Source organism: Oryctolagus cuniculus, chromosome 12, assembly GCF_964237555.1.
Source record: "Oryctolagus cuniculus chromosome 12, mOryCun1.1, whole genome shotgun sequence".
Lineage (NCBI taxonomy): Eukaryota > Metazoa > Chordata > Mammalia > Lagomorpha > Leporidae > Oryctolagus > Oryctolagus cuniculus.
Genome location: NC_091443.1, coordinates 76,416,614 through 76,432,554, shown reverse-complemented (window position 1 = coordinate 76,432,554; position 15,941 = coordinate 76,416,614). Strand labels below are relative to the sequence as shown.

Sequence of the window (15,941 nt, the reverse complement as noted above, 5' to 3'; positions counted from 1 at the left end):
ATCTAAGCCCATTGTATCTTAAATTCTAAATTTAAATGTCAGTTTGTTTCCCTAGCTGGATCTGTACTATTTAAAATATTCCCATTCTATCAGTTGCTATTTGTATGTGATTACTTTTCATTTAGCACCTCTGGTCCTCAATTTGTTCATCTACGAACTGCAGATACTGTCTGCCTCTATCAGTCAGGGTTTTTAGATGTGTGCAAGAGAAAGCAACACTTGTTAACCTAAAAGATTTTATAAGAGGACATTAGATTTCTCTAAGGAACTGGAAAACTACGTTTAGAAGTTAGGCAGCCATGATGAAGTCCAAAATCATTGATAACGCAGAACTGGTGCCATGGAGACATCACTGCCACCTTCTAGGTGCCGGCCGCAGAGTCTGTTTCTCTGATGCTCTGCTAGTGGTCCTGGGGTGCAGTCCTTAGAAATGTAAGCCACTTCCCTCACAAGAAGGCATTTTGCCTGAGGCCAGAGTCTAGTGGGCAGATCCTAGACCATGTGTTCATGTCCCATGCACAGTGCATACTGAATAGTAAGCACCGGTGCCGTTTTACAGCTTGTCCAAAGTTAAAGGAGCTCTACCCCATAACGGGGTGTGGAGGTTTTCCTGAACATAAGAAACTGGGGCAAACACTGGAGAGTCGACAAGAATGACCAGTACCTACAGAGTTTCGATTACAAAAAGGTTTTTGGTAGCTACACAAGACATTACAATGTGGAAAACTGAAAATGCCAGATACCGTCACTATTGTCACTGTTGGGACATCAACACTGGGGAGGGTTCTTGACTAAAAGTTACCCCAGAACCTAGTGGCTTAAGAACAACACACATTGATGACAGCACAACATCCAAGGCTCAGGGGTTCAGGAGTGGCTGAGAGATGTGCTTCTGGTGCAGGCTTTCTCAGAGGTTGCCATCTCAACACCAGCAGAGACTGACAGCCCAACTGCTGTGAGAGGATCTGCTGGCAAGAGGACACCTCACACAGAGACCTCGGTTCCTAGACAGCTATTGCAAAGGAGCTTCTGCCTAACATGGAGCCTCCTGCATTCCTTCACAGCATGCCTCGGAGCTTTCCACAGACCCAGTGAGACAAGAGCAAGAACAAGATGAAAGTGCCAGTGTCATTTTGTGGTTAACAGTTAACGGTTACGTCCCATCATTTCTACCACATTCTATTTGTCCAAAGAAGCTACTGTCTACAGCTTACACTGAAGGGAAGTGAATTTCAGGTTCCACCAAAAGGGGGTATATAAAAAAATTTTTAAACATGTATTAAACCACCACAAGTTATTTTTTGTTATTTCCCAAATTGGCCACACTAATTTCCCTAGGCATTGTGTCTAGTCATTTTTGTATGCTAATATGCAAGAACAGTTACTCTGATTTGAATTCAAATTAGCATAATACCCTACAGGGAAGTTAATTATAGCAAGCAAAAATCTTCCAGGGCTTAAAAAATAGAGACTCACAATGGAGAGCATCTTATAAGCAAAGAAACATATTTTAACTGTAAAGGAAATACTTGTCCCTATGTTCAAACCTGAATCCTATAATACAGAGATTAACAGGTTGCAAAGTCAGACATCGTCTAGTTAATCACTATCAAGGCCTTCTTCTGAGAGTATAATCACCATCAAGAGACACAAACTTAAATGCATTCATGGGCCAGGTAGTACAAATAGGTGCAAACTACGGGAAATGGTGAGGTCTTGGACATTCAAATGCAGTTGAAAAACAACAGTAACACCACCAGCAGCCCAGCCAAAATACCTCCAAGTGCCCAGTCTGGCTCTCAGCTGCCAGTGTGCTCCCCCTGTTGGAATGCATATGCTCTGATTTGCGCTTCCATGGGAGAAATGAGGATTTGAGGAACTAGTAAGTTAAAGGATTCTTGTTTCCCTTTCAGTCCACCCTTCCATCCTGCCCTGCAGTTAACCACACATCCCCTCAAGAGGTCTCCAGAGAGAGGCAGGCAAGCTTTCTTTATCCCCCCCCATCCTTGGCACATACACACTACTCCCGCCCAAGGCAGTGGGTCTCGTGTGCACACACTCTGGGGCACTGGGATTCCCTCAAGAGGGTATCCTTACAGGTTCATTACTCAGGCTGATTTTGATAGTGTTGTGTTGACTCTGTTCCTACCTCTGTCTCAACAGTAAGAAAATTCATATATTGAAAAGAAGGCAAAATATATACAAGGCTTTCCAAAAACACTGATCTTTTGGTATCATTGGTACCGATATGTGAGACTGTGTTCCCCTCTGTATTATTAATATTCTGTTATTAAAAGAAATGTCCTTTCAGAAATGTCACTTTAGTACCTCTGTTTTATTTAAGCTGCTTTTGGGGCAGAAATGCCCTTTCAGAAATGTCACTTTAGTACCTCTGTTTTATTTAAGCTGCTTTTGGGGCAAATATTTGGCCCTGTGATGAGGACATCCACATCCCTGGCTCCTGACCCCAAGTTCCTGCTAATGCAGACTCTAGAAGTTCCCACATGGCAGATCTGGATTAGGTTCTGGCTTCTGATTCCAGTCTTTGCTCAGCCTTAGTTGCTGAAGTCATTTGGGAAGTGAAACAGTAGATGGGAACGTGCTTGTCTGTTTCTGGCTATTTCTGCCTTTCAAGTAAATAAATATAATTTTAAAAATAATCATTTTACTTCTTCCTGAATGGCAACTCTAGATGAGCTTTTAAAGCCTCTTCTCAGTCCAAAAATTAAGACCAAGAAGAAATAAGGAGGCATAGGTGGCAATTGCACTTAGGGAACCTTCAGCCAGTATTTTGTCCACTATTTAAAAAATAATTACTGAGAAAGAAAATGGGATAATGAGCAAAGAGACACAGTACTTGCTCTCATGGAGTTAGCAATCAACCTAGTACATCAAATAGCAGACACTGGAATTATGGCTATCACTAGTATAAAAATGTACAAACTTGCTTTCATACACTAGAAGAAGCAATTACTCTAATTCTTGGAAATCAAAATGGAAGTTTGCACTGATAGACATTAAAAGTAGGGATAAATTTTGACTTGGCAACTATACTTTTGGAAATCTATCTTAATAAAATATTCAACACAGTATGTCTTAGTTAAAAATCAGGAAAAAGTACCAAGTAAATTATGAAAACTATACTTGGTAGTCTATTATGAAGCTATTAAAAATGATGGTTATAGGGGCTGGCGCTGTGGTGTGTCAGAGTCCTGCAGCACCAACACCCCATATGGGCACCACTTTGAGTCCCAGCTGCTCCACTTCTGATCCAGCTCTCTGTTAATGTGCCTGGGAAAGCAGTGGAGAATGGCCCCAGTCCTTGGGCCCCTGCATCCACATGGGAGACCTGGAAGAAGCTGCTGGCTCCTGGCTTCAGATAGGCTCAGTTGTGGCCATCTGGGGAGTGAACCAACAGATTGAACACCTCTCTCTACACGTCTCGGTCTCTCTCTAAACTCTGTCCTTCAAATAAATAAAATACACCTTTTAAAAAATGAGCTTATTAAAAAATATGGTTTTGAAGACAACATAGCAATAAAATTCTTATAACATTATAGGGAAAGGATATAAACTACATATATTTTTATGAAGATGTAAAATTATTTTAAACAGTCTTAAGAAAGAAATACATTATGAAATGTGTAGATAACAATAGTCATTTTAGATTGGTATGGTATGGTCTAGGATATATATATATTTTAAAGATTTATTTATCTACTTGGATGTCAGAGTTACACAGAGAGAGGAGAGGCAGAGAGACAGAGAGGTCCTCCATCCAATGGTTCACTCCCCAGATGGCAGCATCGGCCAGAGCTGCACCAATCCCAAAGCCAGGAGCCAGGAGCTTCTTCCGGGTCTCACACATGGGTGCAGGGACCCAAGGGCTTGCACCATCTTCTACTGCTTTCCCAGGCACTAGCAGAGAGCTGGATCGGAAGTGGAGCAGCCGGGTCTCGAACCAGTGCCCATATGGGATGCTGGCAATGCAGGAGGCGGCTTTACCCATTATGCCACAGTACCGGCCCCCTTTTTTTTAAAGGTCTTTTTCTTTTTTATATTTATTTTAATGTAGTTAACTATTAGTAAATAAGTTTATGCCAAAAATGCAGCCAAGTGAGCTCTTCTTAAAGAATCTAGGGAAATTATGAATTTTCATCTGTACAGGTAAGAAATCATAATGCACATGATATAGTTTGTACTTTAGAATTACAGGACTTTTTCAGTTATAATATCGAATAACAGATGAATCAGAAAGTGGGGGTGGGGGAGAGAGGGGGGAGTAGGACATGATTATTGCAACCAGGACCTGCTGTAACAGGACCAGAAAAATGTATACAGGTCAGTGCCTGATCAAACACCCTTATTCACAGTGTGAATAAGGAGCTTACAGAAATGAGCCCTTAGGGCCTCTTTTTCACCTCATAAACCAGGAATGGTAACTGTTCTGAGTCTGTTAATAGAAACAGCAATGCATGAGCAGGATGTTTTAACAATGAGGTAGGTAAGTCATTCTGTCAGCTGCAACCTACTGACCAAACCCAGATCTGGTGATTCTGTTTCTGAATTCTTAATTCTGGAATGCAAAGGAAGCTTGCTCTATTTAACCCAACGTCTCCATTTTACAGACAAGACTTTGTGACAGATCCACATTATGACTTCAGTACATTCTAGGAATTCTTGTTTGGGATCATTTTCCTTCATAAACAATATTTAAGAATTCATTTTATAATGTCAAATAAGAGAATCAGGAGAGAAGAGGCTTTATTCTAAAGGGTTATGGCAAAATGAGAGACCATTATGTTTCGATACTGAGATCTGCAGGCCTCCCAAAGATTATGCAGGAAAGGTCTTTTTTGGGGAGAAATAAACAAAGTGGAACAGTACAAGCATGGAGAAGTTGGATGAGCTAGGGTGGCCAATCAGTAGGAGAAAGCTTTATCGTGAGGTCGGTCTACTCTGAGGAGGGGCTGTTATGGAAGGCTTAAAGGAAGGCTCAGCCCAAGGCTAGTTAAGGGCCTGGAGGAGGACAGCAGTCTAACTCAAGTTTGGTCAAGTCAAGGAAGCAGGTGTTTGGTCCAGAGTGCTCAAGGGGTTCAAGCAGTTCAGCCATCGCTTATGATGCACTGAAAGGGAATTTGGAGCATCTATGACCTGCCTTGTCATAGACAAACAAGAGTGGTGGCAGGAAGTCTTAAATAAGCCAGGTGGTTCCTTGCAGTAGGGTCTTTCTCGAACACAAAAGGGTGAGAGGGTTTCTTTAACTCTTGCTGTTTTCCAAGGTCACCGGCCTCAGATAGGGTTCAACAATGTCAACCGTATTGTTATAAAAATAAGGTAATAGTCCATTCTCACAAATTTTCTTTGACCTCAGAGTCCCCCACCCCACTCTGTTCCATTTCTGCGTGCCCTAAGCCCGGCAGTGGTCTGAGTCTCTGAGGGGTTTTGGTCTGTTAAGAGCTGTATGCTAGTTATGGTAGAGCTCAAACAAGAGCAGCCTTGTCTACACCTCTTCCCACACCTGTGGCTCTAACAAGACTGCTGAAGGCTCTGCTCAAGAGGTCGCATGGGGGAATGAGGGCATGAATGGGGGTGTCTACTTTAACCTAAAATCCTACAGCCTTGGAAGGTAAGGATGGGCGAGGGCAGCTCCTTGGGTGCCTCCGGCTGGAGAAACCGGATCCGTTGACCGCTGCATGCATTTCCTCACTCTGCCCTTAGCGTCTCTGCTTTTACAGAGCTTAAAGGCAAGCCGTCTCACATGCTGTGAAGAGGAAGCCAAGCACCTGAATGGGGGAACTGAGGTTCCAGAGGGACCCAGCCTGAGAACAGGCTCCGATCATGCAGACGCTGAGTGGCTGTTCCAGTCAGAAAGGTGACCTTTGACCTCAAAGGACAGCTAAGCCGCCTCATCGGACTTGGGCCTGGCTCAGTGTCCTTGGTATCTGGGACGCCAGTCATTAGCGTAGGAGGAGCTACAGTCTCTCCGACCAGCTTCCAGCAGTCTTAGGAACCACCACCTGGGCGCCCACAGGTTAGGACAGTAAAGTCACTGTGCAACCTAGTCAAGCAAGCAGTCTCTCCCGGTTTTCCAAGTCATGGTACCTGGTCCACCCACGGCGGGTCAGCGTGCTGGCTTTCTGTGGAATCGTATCCACTCTTAATACTTGGGGTCTCGATGCAGGGGGCAGTCGTGAGGAGAACTTCCTCCCAACCCCCTTTTCAAGGAGCCCCGGTCTCCCAGGGCTCGCCAGTGCCCGGGATTAAGAGCTCACGCCCCTTGGTTCTCTCTGCGGCTCTGAGAGGACTGGGCCCTCGCAGGCTGCTGGCGGCCGGTGCTAGCGGCGGCCACGAGCTAGGGAGGGAAGGAGGTGGGGGGAGAGTAGCTGGCCGCGAGCGGCGTGCCTGGGGTCGGCGGGGGCCGGCGCGGGCCGGGCGGGGTCCCGCGAGGCGGGGCGGAGTGGGGCGGGGCAGAGCTTAAGAGGCCACCTGCTGCTCCGCCGCCCGCCGCCCGGCTGCAGGTCCCCTCTGCTCTCGAGCTCCGCGGCTCCGGTAAGGCGAGCGGCCCCGGGAACTTGGCTCCCGCAGCCCCCTAGTCCCGGCCAGGGCGGCGCGGGGCTGTTTGGCGGCTTCTCGCCTCCGAGCCCCGCGCGGGAGGGGTCGCTGGCGGGGCAGGCGTGCGGGTTCTGAGGGGGCGGGGGAGGGAGGTGGGCGCGCGCAGCGGTCGCTCTAACCTCTACCTCCTGCTCCGAGTTCCTGAAGGTGGCCAGTTTCTCTCGAGTCCTTTGCCGCGCCGCGCCCCTGTCCCACTGCTCCTTGGTGGTGCGGGTGTGTGTGTGGCTCTGGGGGTGTCGAAGTCTTCCTGTCTGTGGCACTGGGACAGGGCTGGTGGGTGGGCAGGGGAAGGCCCTGCCTTTCACTCGGGACACGTTCCTAGGACTCGGCAGGTGTACCTGCCTGGAACCTGAGGCTGTTGAATTAACCTTTTAGACCGAGTTAAGCAGCAGGGTCCACTGCGGACGTGCGCGGGCTCGGGCGCAGGTGTGACAGCTTGAGGCTGTGGGGCGGGAGACTTGGCCTCGGGCGCTCCTGCAGCTGTGGCCAGTGCTGTGGGCATTCTCATTCATTATGGCTTATTTATTTATTTTTTAGTTCATATTTCCCAACAGTCCACTCTGGTTTGTTCCACAGCTGAACTTTGACTTGCTCTTTCCCCTTGCTTCTTCAGTTCAAGGTCAGCTAGGGCAGACTGGGTCCCCTGTGTGAATACTTCTACCCAAAGAAAGTGTTTAGAATCCTGTGGTCCCCCCACCTCTTTCATTCCTTCACCCCCTCCACTCCAGCCCAGGCACACTGGGGCCGGTTGCCCTCTCCCCTGCTTAATTCCGCTTCTTAGGACCAGGAGGGAAGAAAGTAAGCACTTGAGGTTCCTTCTGTCTTGTGGCCTTTGGGTAAACAGTGCTTGTTCCTTAGCCGCCTCTTAGTTCCTTCAGTGTTGAAATGTGCCAATGATGTTTTCTGTAAAGAATGCTGAAGGAGGAAGGGAAACTGTCCTTGAAGCAGTGCTAGCAAAGCAATTATTTCTTAAAGCCATAAAGATTGCTACTGTCTTTTTTAAAAAGATTTTATTTATTTGAAAGGCAGACTTTATATGTGTATTTATGCACAAATACGTACATTGATATTTATATTTAAAGAGAGAGAGAGAACTAGAGAGATTTTTCATCTGCTACTTTACTCCCCAAATGCCCCAAACTGCTGGACTGGGCTGGGCTGGGCTAGGCTGAAGCCAGGAGCCTGGAACACTAACCCCATCTCCCACGTGCGTGCAGGGGCCGAAGTACTGGGAGCCATCTTCTGCTTTCCCAGGTGCATTAACAGGGAACTGGCTAAGAAGCGGAGCAGCTGGGACTCCAACTGGTGCTCTTTTGGGATGACATGTCTCAGGCAGCGGCATAACCCACTGGGCCCCAAGACTGGCCCCTGAGACTGTCTTTTAAGTTCCAATGTTTCTACCTCTGTTGGGAAAGATGTTTTAAAATTATAATTCATTTATAATTATAAATTATTTATAAATTTATTATAATTAAAATTTATTAAGAAAATGTCATATTAAGCTTCTTATCAAAGGAGTAGAAATCCAAAACTAGCTTAAACAGCCTGCTGGAACAGAAGAGTGCATTTTATTTATGAAAAGGCTTCACAGAACCCAGGAAATAATGGTCTGAGGAATATTTCAACATGTCAAGGTTGCTGCATATTCAGATCTCTTTCTGGCTTGACAATTCACATTCTGTTATATAATTACCACATTAGTAATAATGCTGTTTAATAATGGTGCTTATGATACAAAGCATCTCTAGTTAATAATTCTGTCCTTGCATCATTAAAGGGCATCTCTCTGGAGCTCTACTTGGTAAAGATGTTTATTTTTCTTCCTAGTTGCTTACAATTTTCAGATGCAGTTCTCTTGGCTGAACTGAAGGCAGGGAGATACGGTGGGGACCTGGACTGAAACTACTTCCCTGTGTCCTGAGTTCAAGACCTAGATCAGCTTTGAAGTCCTGATAAGTCTTCTAATTAACTTGAGTCCCACAACCCCCTTACTGATGAATGCCATTTTTATCTTCAAAATCAAGGAAACTCTCCAAATTCCTTACAAAAAAAAAAATAAAATAAAAAACCATACACAAATCCTCATTTTTAGAGCTTGGTGTCATTGCTCCAGAGAAATGTTGATTCTAGAGTTTGCTTCCTCTTGTAGACAGTTCCCACGCTGCTGGACACCACCTGCCCACCCGAGCAGTGTGGAGCAGTGGTTGAAATGGTGAGTTGTGGACACTGCCGGGTTGGACTCTGCTTTCCGGTGCCAACCTCAGGCAGGTGATTGACATTTTCCAAGCTTCCTTTTCCTTGTGTTCATCACATAGATGATCCTGATGCCCAGGGACGTGATGAAGATCAGATCAAGTGAGGTTCCTAGTGCCAGCCTCATGGTGTCTAACTTAATAAAAAGTCCCACAATAGCAGTAGTTGTCAACATCTTCCTCTTTTTCTATTAACAAGATGGACTTAACTCAGATAGTTACAAGAACCTACACACAAATGTTTTAAAAAACACTTGGGATGAGGGAATTATGACCCACTGAGCAAATTAATTGTAGGATTCATTGACATTATGGTCTTTGAGTTAGGAGCTGATATGGTTGTAGGCTGTTTAAATAGAAACTAGAATGTATATCTGTAGCCAAGGTTGATTTACCCCATCTTCCTTTTGTACTTTGTGTAGACATCACAGTTAGATGGTGAAGAGAAACATTTATAAACTTAATTTTCTGAGGAAGCAGCTGTGTCGTTTTCCTTCATAGTGAATACATTAATTCTTTGACTCTCATCAAGTCTTTTTTGATCTCTTGTTATAAGACAGTACTTCAAAAAGTTCATGGGAAAAGTGGAATTAAAGATGTTTATTTCTGGGGCTGGGGCTGTGGTATAGCAGGTAAAGCCATTGCCTGCAGTGTCGGCATCCCGCATGGGTGTCAGGTCAAGTCTCAGCTGTTCCACTTCTGATCCAGCTCTCTCTGCTATGGCTTGGGAAACCAGTAGAAGGTGGCCCAAGTCCTTGGGCCCCTGCGCCCGTGTGGGAAACCCTGGAGAAGCTCCTGGCTTCGGATCGGCCCAGCTCTGGCCATTTGGCGAGTGAACCAGCAGATGGAAACCTTTCTGTCTCTTTCTCTCGCGGTAACTCTACCGCTCAAATAAATAAACATCTTTAAAAAAGACATTTATTTCAATGCAAAAGTTCTTGACACCTAGGCTTTTCATAGTAAGTATTTTTCATGAGCTTTTTAAAAACCCTCATATGAAAAAGTCTCTGCCAGCTGATTGGAAGAAGGAAAAGAACATGTGTGTCTGCCACCTAAGCATTCCTGGCACAGTGAGGAGCAATTAGAGTGGTAGGTGCTCTGATTGAGGTAGTAGAGTGAGGCAGGTGTTTGACTCAGTGGCTAAGACCCCAGCATCCGGTATCACAGCACCTGTTGCTAGTCCTGCTTCCTCAACTTCCAATTCAGCTTCCTGCTAGTGTGCACCCTGGGAGGCAGCAGGTGATGGCTCAAATACTTGGTCCCTGTCATCCATGGGGGGCACCCAGATTGGGTTTCAGGATGTTGGCTAAATGTGGGCATTTGGATAGTGAATCCCCAGATGGAAGAGCTCTCTATTATTCCTCTCTTTCTCTTTCTGTCCCTCCCTTCCTTCTCTGCCTTTCCAATAAAGTGAAAATAAATATGAAAGAAAAGTGAAGGATTATATTTGAGCAGTCCTAAATATGAACTATAAAAGGATCAAAGGAGTTAAAATTTAGTTCCAATCTTGAAGATTCCAGTTGTGTAGTGTTCATCAGGTAGAAACACTGAAAGCATCCCGGGTTAAGGCAAAAGTTTGTGTGAAGATATACCAGCATAGAGAACATGACAAATAAAAACCTTGGCAAGCTGTCTCTGAGCTGTCCCATCCTTTCCTGGCTACAGGACCTTGATAACCTACCTTGGAGATGTAGTTTCCTCACAGGTAAAATGGGATCTTAGTATTCTTTTACATTGTTGGTTGCTAATAGTTTCTTCATGTCCATGCTGTCAGGATGTCTGTCTTGCAACATTGTTGGAGGACTTAGTTGTGTAGAAAAGGTTAGTCTGCTTGATGCACAGTAGGTGCTCAACCAGTGTGGTGCCCTGCATTCTTTCTGGTTAGAGACAGAGCTGCCACTCTAATCCAGCCTGGAGTATAGATGGCATTTGTGATTTCTATGCCCATTAGAAAAAGCAGATCAAGAAGTGTTTTAACTGTTTTCATTGCTTAGAATGAAACATGAGCAGGGCCAGCGTTATGGCAGAGTGGGTTTAGCCACTGCCTGTGACATCAGCATCCCATATGAGTACCAGTTCCAGTCCTGAGTGCTCCACTTCTGATCTAGCTCCCTGCTAATGCCCCTGGGGAAGCAGATGATGATGTTCCAAATACTTGGCACCCTGTACCCCACATGGGAGATGGGAATGGAGTTCCTGGCTCCTGGGTTTTACCAGGGCCATTGCAGCCATTTGGGGAGTGAACCAGTGATGGAACATCTCTCTGTCTCTGTCTCTCTCTCTCTGCCTCTGTCTATGCCTTTCAAATCAATAAATCTTAAAAGAATGAAACTTGAGCTTTTATCTGTATACACTTACCACCATTCTCTCCCAACCACTACAAGCTTCTTTTCAACTAGGACTGTAGAGTTAGCTTATGCCTTGGAGCTAGGCTCTTCTGAAAGGAGCTCAGCCCACTTGGAATGCTCTTGTTGGAAGAGGCCCACATTCCTACATCTGCAAGATAGTTTCTCCACCCATTTTAGGCCATGGGTCCTGCTCCAGTCATTGCTTCAGTCTTAGCTATTGAAATGAGTCAAAGGCGGAAAAAATGATTTGCAAAGTATATTGAAGTTAATTTGTGATCTTGGAGCATTTAAGTGTGAGCCCATTACTTTGGGGGGGAATCTGTTACAGAATTTTATTCTCTTGATGCTTCTGGTATTATAGGCTTTTACATTTCTTTTTAATTTGAAAGAATTTACCATAATATTATAACTTGGTACAGGCAAAATTATCCCTTTTGTAAATATCGTACCAGTTTGTTGCACAAATGAATACCAGTGTCCTCCCCCTTTAGACCCTCTCTTCCGCATGGATTTCAAAGATCTTAGGCAATTTTGTTGCAATGCCCCACAAAGCATGGAAAGATTCTGCATGTCGCTGGTGAGCAGCAGCAAAACATTTAATTACTTTAGGTTTTGGGCATTGCAAAGAAAAATACTGGATTAGGGGCCAAGCCAGGCCTATTGGTTTGTAGTACACTCAGATTAGGCCAGATATAGGCGTTCTCACTAGGCCATGAAGACTTGGCCTTAGTCAGAACTCGTTTGAGGGAATTGTTTATTCTGGGCATTCCTTCAGTGCGTTTTTCTACGTTTTGTCAATTAAATTGATTATTTCATTCACTGTGCTGTGCAGGAGGGAAGCTGGTTGATTCATGTTCCTCAGCCTCATGTGTAAAGAATGTCTCTGGAGAGCTAGTTTAAATTCACGTTCTTCAACATGACGTCCAGTGTGACGCCCAGAATCTGCATTGTAGTAGCCCTCGCAGGTGAGATGGCGCTGAGGCTCCCAAGCTTGCTTCCATCTTTGGTGAATGCATTGACTAAGAATCTCTGCAGAACAGTAATCTCTTTGCACCTCATCATTACTGCTCAAGTGTCTAGACAAATCTACAATCTAGCCCACTCCTTGATTTCAACCAACTCAGCTTACCTTTCTAGTTTTTTTTTTTTTAACCTATGAACTAGAGACTGAGCTAGATTTTTTTTTCTGTTCCTTAATTTGATAACTTTTTTTCTGTTTCACATATAAATCCAGGTTAATCTAAAAGAACGTCTTTGGAACCTTTATACAGTAAAGTCCTTCTTTGAAGAGATGGACGGTTAAATAAACCCTGCTGAAAGTTCTGTAAAATTATTAGGGGCTCTAGGGTGTCAATCTGTTTACCTTCTATGTTACCTACCCACGTTAACTACCTACCTACCTTCTATGTTACCCTCTTAAGGTGAGAGATACAATGGGTGGATAATTTCAACTCTAGGAAGGTGAGCTGAGAAGGTTTATAGAGACCTGGGCAGAGACTAAGCTACCTTTTGTATTTACTGTTTGTAAATCACCAGCTGCATATTTCAGTAGGAGAACTCTGCTGTAAGTAGCTCTCCTTAATCCCCTCTCCAGGCAAAGTTAAGTGAATCCTGCACTGTGCTGGTTTCCAGGGTCCTTGTTGGGAACCAGGCCTCAGCCCCTCTCACTTTGTAATAAGGGAAGTTCCATGCATTGTGGGCATCACAGAGCAGGAGCTGAGGCTTCATCTTTCTCTCAGGTGGAGAACAGAGTCAGGTGCACAGGAGGGAATCATGCAAATATTTTTGAAGTGAATCAACAACCACTTTCCAAATCACTGTTGAAACAGAATCCCTTTTCTGTAATATACTTTATAATTTTCTTATTTTATTTTATTTTATTTATTTTTTGACAGGCAGAGTGGACAGTGAGAGAGAGAGAGAGAAAGGTCTTCCTTTTTGCCGTTGGTTCACCCTCCAATGGCCACCGTGGCTGGCGCGCTGCGGCCGGCGCACTGCGCTGATCCGATGGCAGGAGCCAGGTGCTTCTCCTGGTCTCCCATGGGGTGCAGGGCCCAAGCACTTGGGCCATCCTCCACTGCACTCCCGGGCCACAGCAGAGAGCTGGCCTGGAAGAGGGGCAACCGGGACAGAATCCGGCGCCCTGACCGGCACTAGAACCCGGTGTGCCGGCACCGCTAGGCAGAGGATTAGCCTAGTGAGCCGCGGCGTTGGCCCATAATTTTCTTTATGTTCAACGCGAGGAACTCTGTACAAATTCCACTGATCCGCTTTTGAGCACTGCAATATGTTTGATTGCAATCATTATTTAGAATGGAAGAATAAAAGAACTTTTCATAGCATTGTTCTTTTTATTCTTTAAGTTTAGAGACACAGCGACATACAGGTATACAGGTCATTATTTTTCCTCTTCTTGGGCACTGGAAAGTGAGCTTTTGAAGCACCCTCTTGATGTGCATGTTGATTTCTATGAGCAAAAACTACCAGCAGGAAGGGTGTCCTTTTTTCAGTGAGATCACAGAGATAAACAAGTTAGAGCTACTCTCTTGAATAGCTAATGTAAGTCGCCTGGAGAAGGAGAAAATTATTTTCTGCCCTCTGTGTTGATGTGTATAGAACATGTGTTCTGAGGAGCTGCTATTTTCAGTGCCTCTTTTCCAGTTGAGGTGCAACATAAACTATTTTAATTAATATTGTGTCACCAAAAGGGATTGAAATAGCCAATTGAGTTCTGCCAAGATAGAGTCTTTTGATGAAAACATATCTTTATTGATTGTGGACGAAGAAAATCATTCTTAAAATGAAATCCAGAGAAAAATCATATCCCTCGGAGAAAATTTCTGAGTGGCAGGCTGAGATTAACATCATAAAATTGAATTTGTGCTGCAAGCCTTTGATGTAATCAGCAGCTGGGAGATGGTGTTGCCCTTGCTGTGCTGTCTCTGATTGTGGTGAATTATTGTGTGGAATGAAATAAGTGTTTCTCGTGTCCCTCCTCCAAGAAATACAAACAAGGTATTACTAGGGAGTTTCTTGCTAGTTAAAACGGGTTGGATCGATCCCATGCCTCTTAGGTTCTCATACTTCCATGAACTATAGGAGTTGGGCATTCATTTGTGCCCTGGGGGCAGAATGTCTTGATATCACTGGACAGTGACTTCTTTGGTCAGTAGAAACCCAGCAGAGCAGAGTTAAGATGGGTTCCCCTTGCCTGCGCCTTGCAGAGATCAGGATATGTGAAAAAGCAGGCATTTGGTCAGGCAGTTACACCACCGCTTGGGATGCCCACGTCCTGCATCAGAGTGCCTGAGTTCAGGTTTCAGCTCTGTTCCCAGTTCTAGCTTCCTGCTAATGTGCACCCTGCGTGGTAGAAGGTGATGACTGCAATGTCTGGACTGTTTCCACCCATGTGGGAGATCTAGATTGGGTTCCTGGCTCTTTTTGACTTTGGCTTGGCCCAGCTTCAGCTATTGCAGGCATTTGGGGAGTACATCAGCCGAGATACGAGATCTCTCTCTTTCTCCTCATCTCCCTCTCCTCCTCCTTTACCTCCCTCTCAAGTACATAATTCTTGTAACAGATGGGAGTGCCACATATTGCCTTGGTTTTTGTTGGCCTGTTGGTCCTAGCAAGCCTTTCCCATTTCCCTCAGCTACCTTTTAGGACAGACTCTGCATTGCACTTGCCCGAGTGTCTAAGTCTCACCTTGTATTATGACTCCTGTTCCATGACGCCACTATTACAATGGGCTTTTTACTGTTTTTGTATTAACTCCTCATAGTTTGCCAACACTCTTGCCTGTGCATGTGTTTCCACACATGTAATGAGTAGGTTTTGTAGATTAAGTATAGAAGAATGTCCTTACAGATTCACCCTCAGACTAAGGATTACCATTTGGCAACTTCATCTCCCTTGCGGTTGAACCTAAATTGTGTTTGTTGTGTTTCATTGTCTTTAAAGAATCAGTGTGCTGGCTGGCTGTCCAGATCTGCACACATGCGATGATCTCATCATTATGGACTCTGACTTTCGAGCCTTTGGAAAAGCAGGATAAGCCTTGAGGTCAGACACATCTAAGGATGTAGTCCTGGCCTGGGAATTTAGATTTACCAAGCTTTCTTTTCCTGATAATATTAGTGGAGATGTTTAGACAAAATAAGAAAATAGATGGCCAACCTCCCAGTATGGTGTCTACAGCATGGTGGGCAATTAGTAAGCACTTGTGGAGTTTGTGCCTTAAGTCTGGGAAAAATGAGGCTGGCATTGTGGCACAGAGGATTAAGCCACCACCTGCAATGTCGGTATCCCATATTGGAGCAATGGTTTGTGTCATGGCTGCTCCAGTTTCAATCCAGCTCACTGCTGATGTGCCTGGGAAAGCAGCAGCAGATGACACAAATGCTTGGGCCCTTGCAGCCATGTAGGAGATCTGGAGAAAGCTCCTGGCTTCAGCCCAGCCCAGCTCTAGCTGTTGCGGCCATTTGGGGAGTGAACCAGCAAATGGAAGGTCTCTTTAATTCTGTCTCTCCCTCTCTTTGTTATTCTGTATTCCAAATAAATCTCTGTTTAAAAAAAGACTTAGAAAAAGAGGATAGGACAAGTAAGGCAGAAAAATGAGGTGTATCTTCTGGAATTTTGGAAAGTTAGAGGAGCCAGGGCTGAGAAAATTTCTGAATAATAAATAGATGAAGTAGGGAATATAGAAAAGGAATGGGGATTGTCTTGA

The 15,941-nt window shown here is 44.8% G+C and overlaps 1 protein-coding gene across 2 annotated transcripts in view; it reads left to right on the top strand.

Moving 5' to 3' along the window:
- The first annotated feature begins 6,458 nt into the window (after positions 1-6,458).
- WDR72 (WD repeat domain 72) overlaps positions 6,459-15,941 on the top strand; it is a 243,332-nt gene continuing 233,849 nt past the window's right edge. For both annotated transcript variants that reach the window (XR_011380912.1, XM_008268981.4), the window contains exon 1: positions 6,459-6,552. The gene's annotated coding sequence lies outside the window, so the exon portion shown is untranslated. The remainder of the gene's footprint in view (positions 6,553-15,941) is intronic.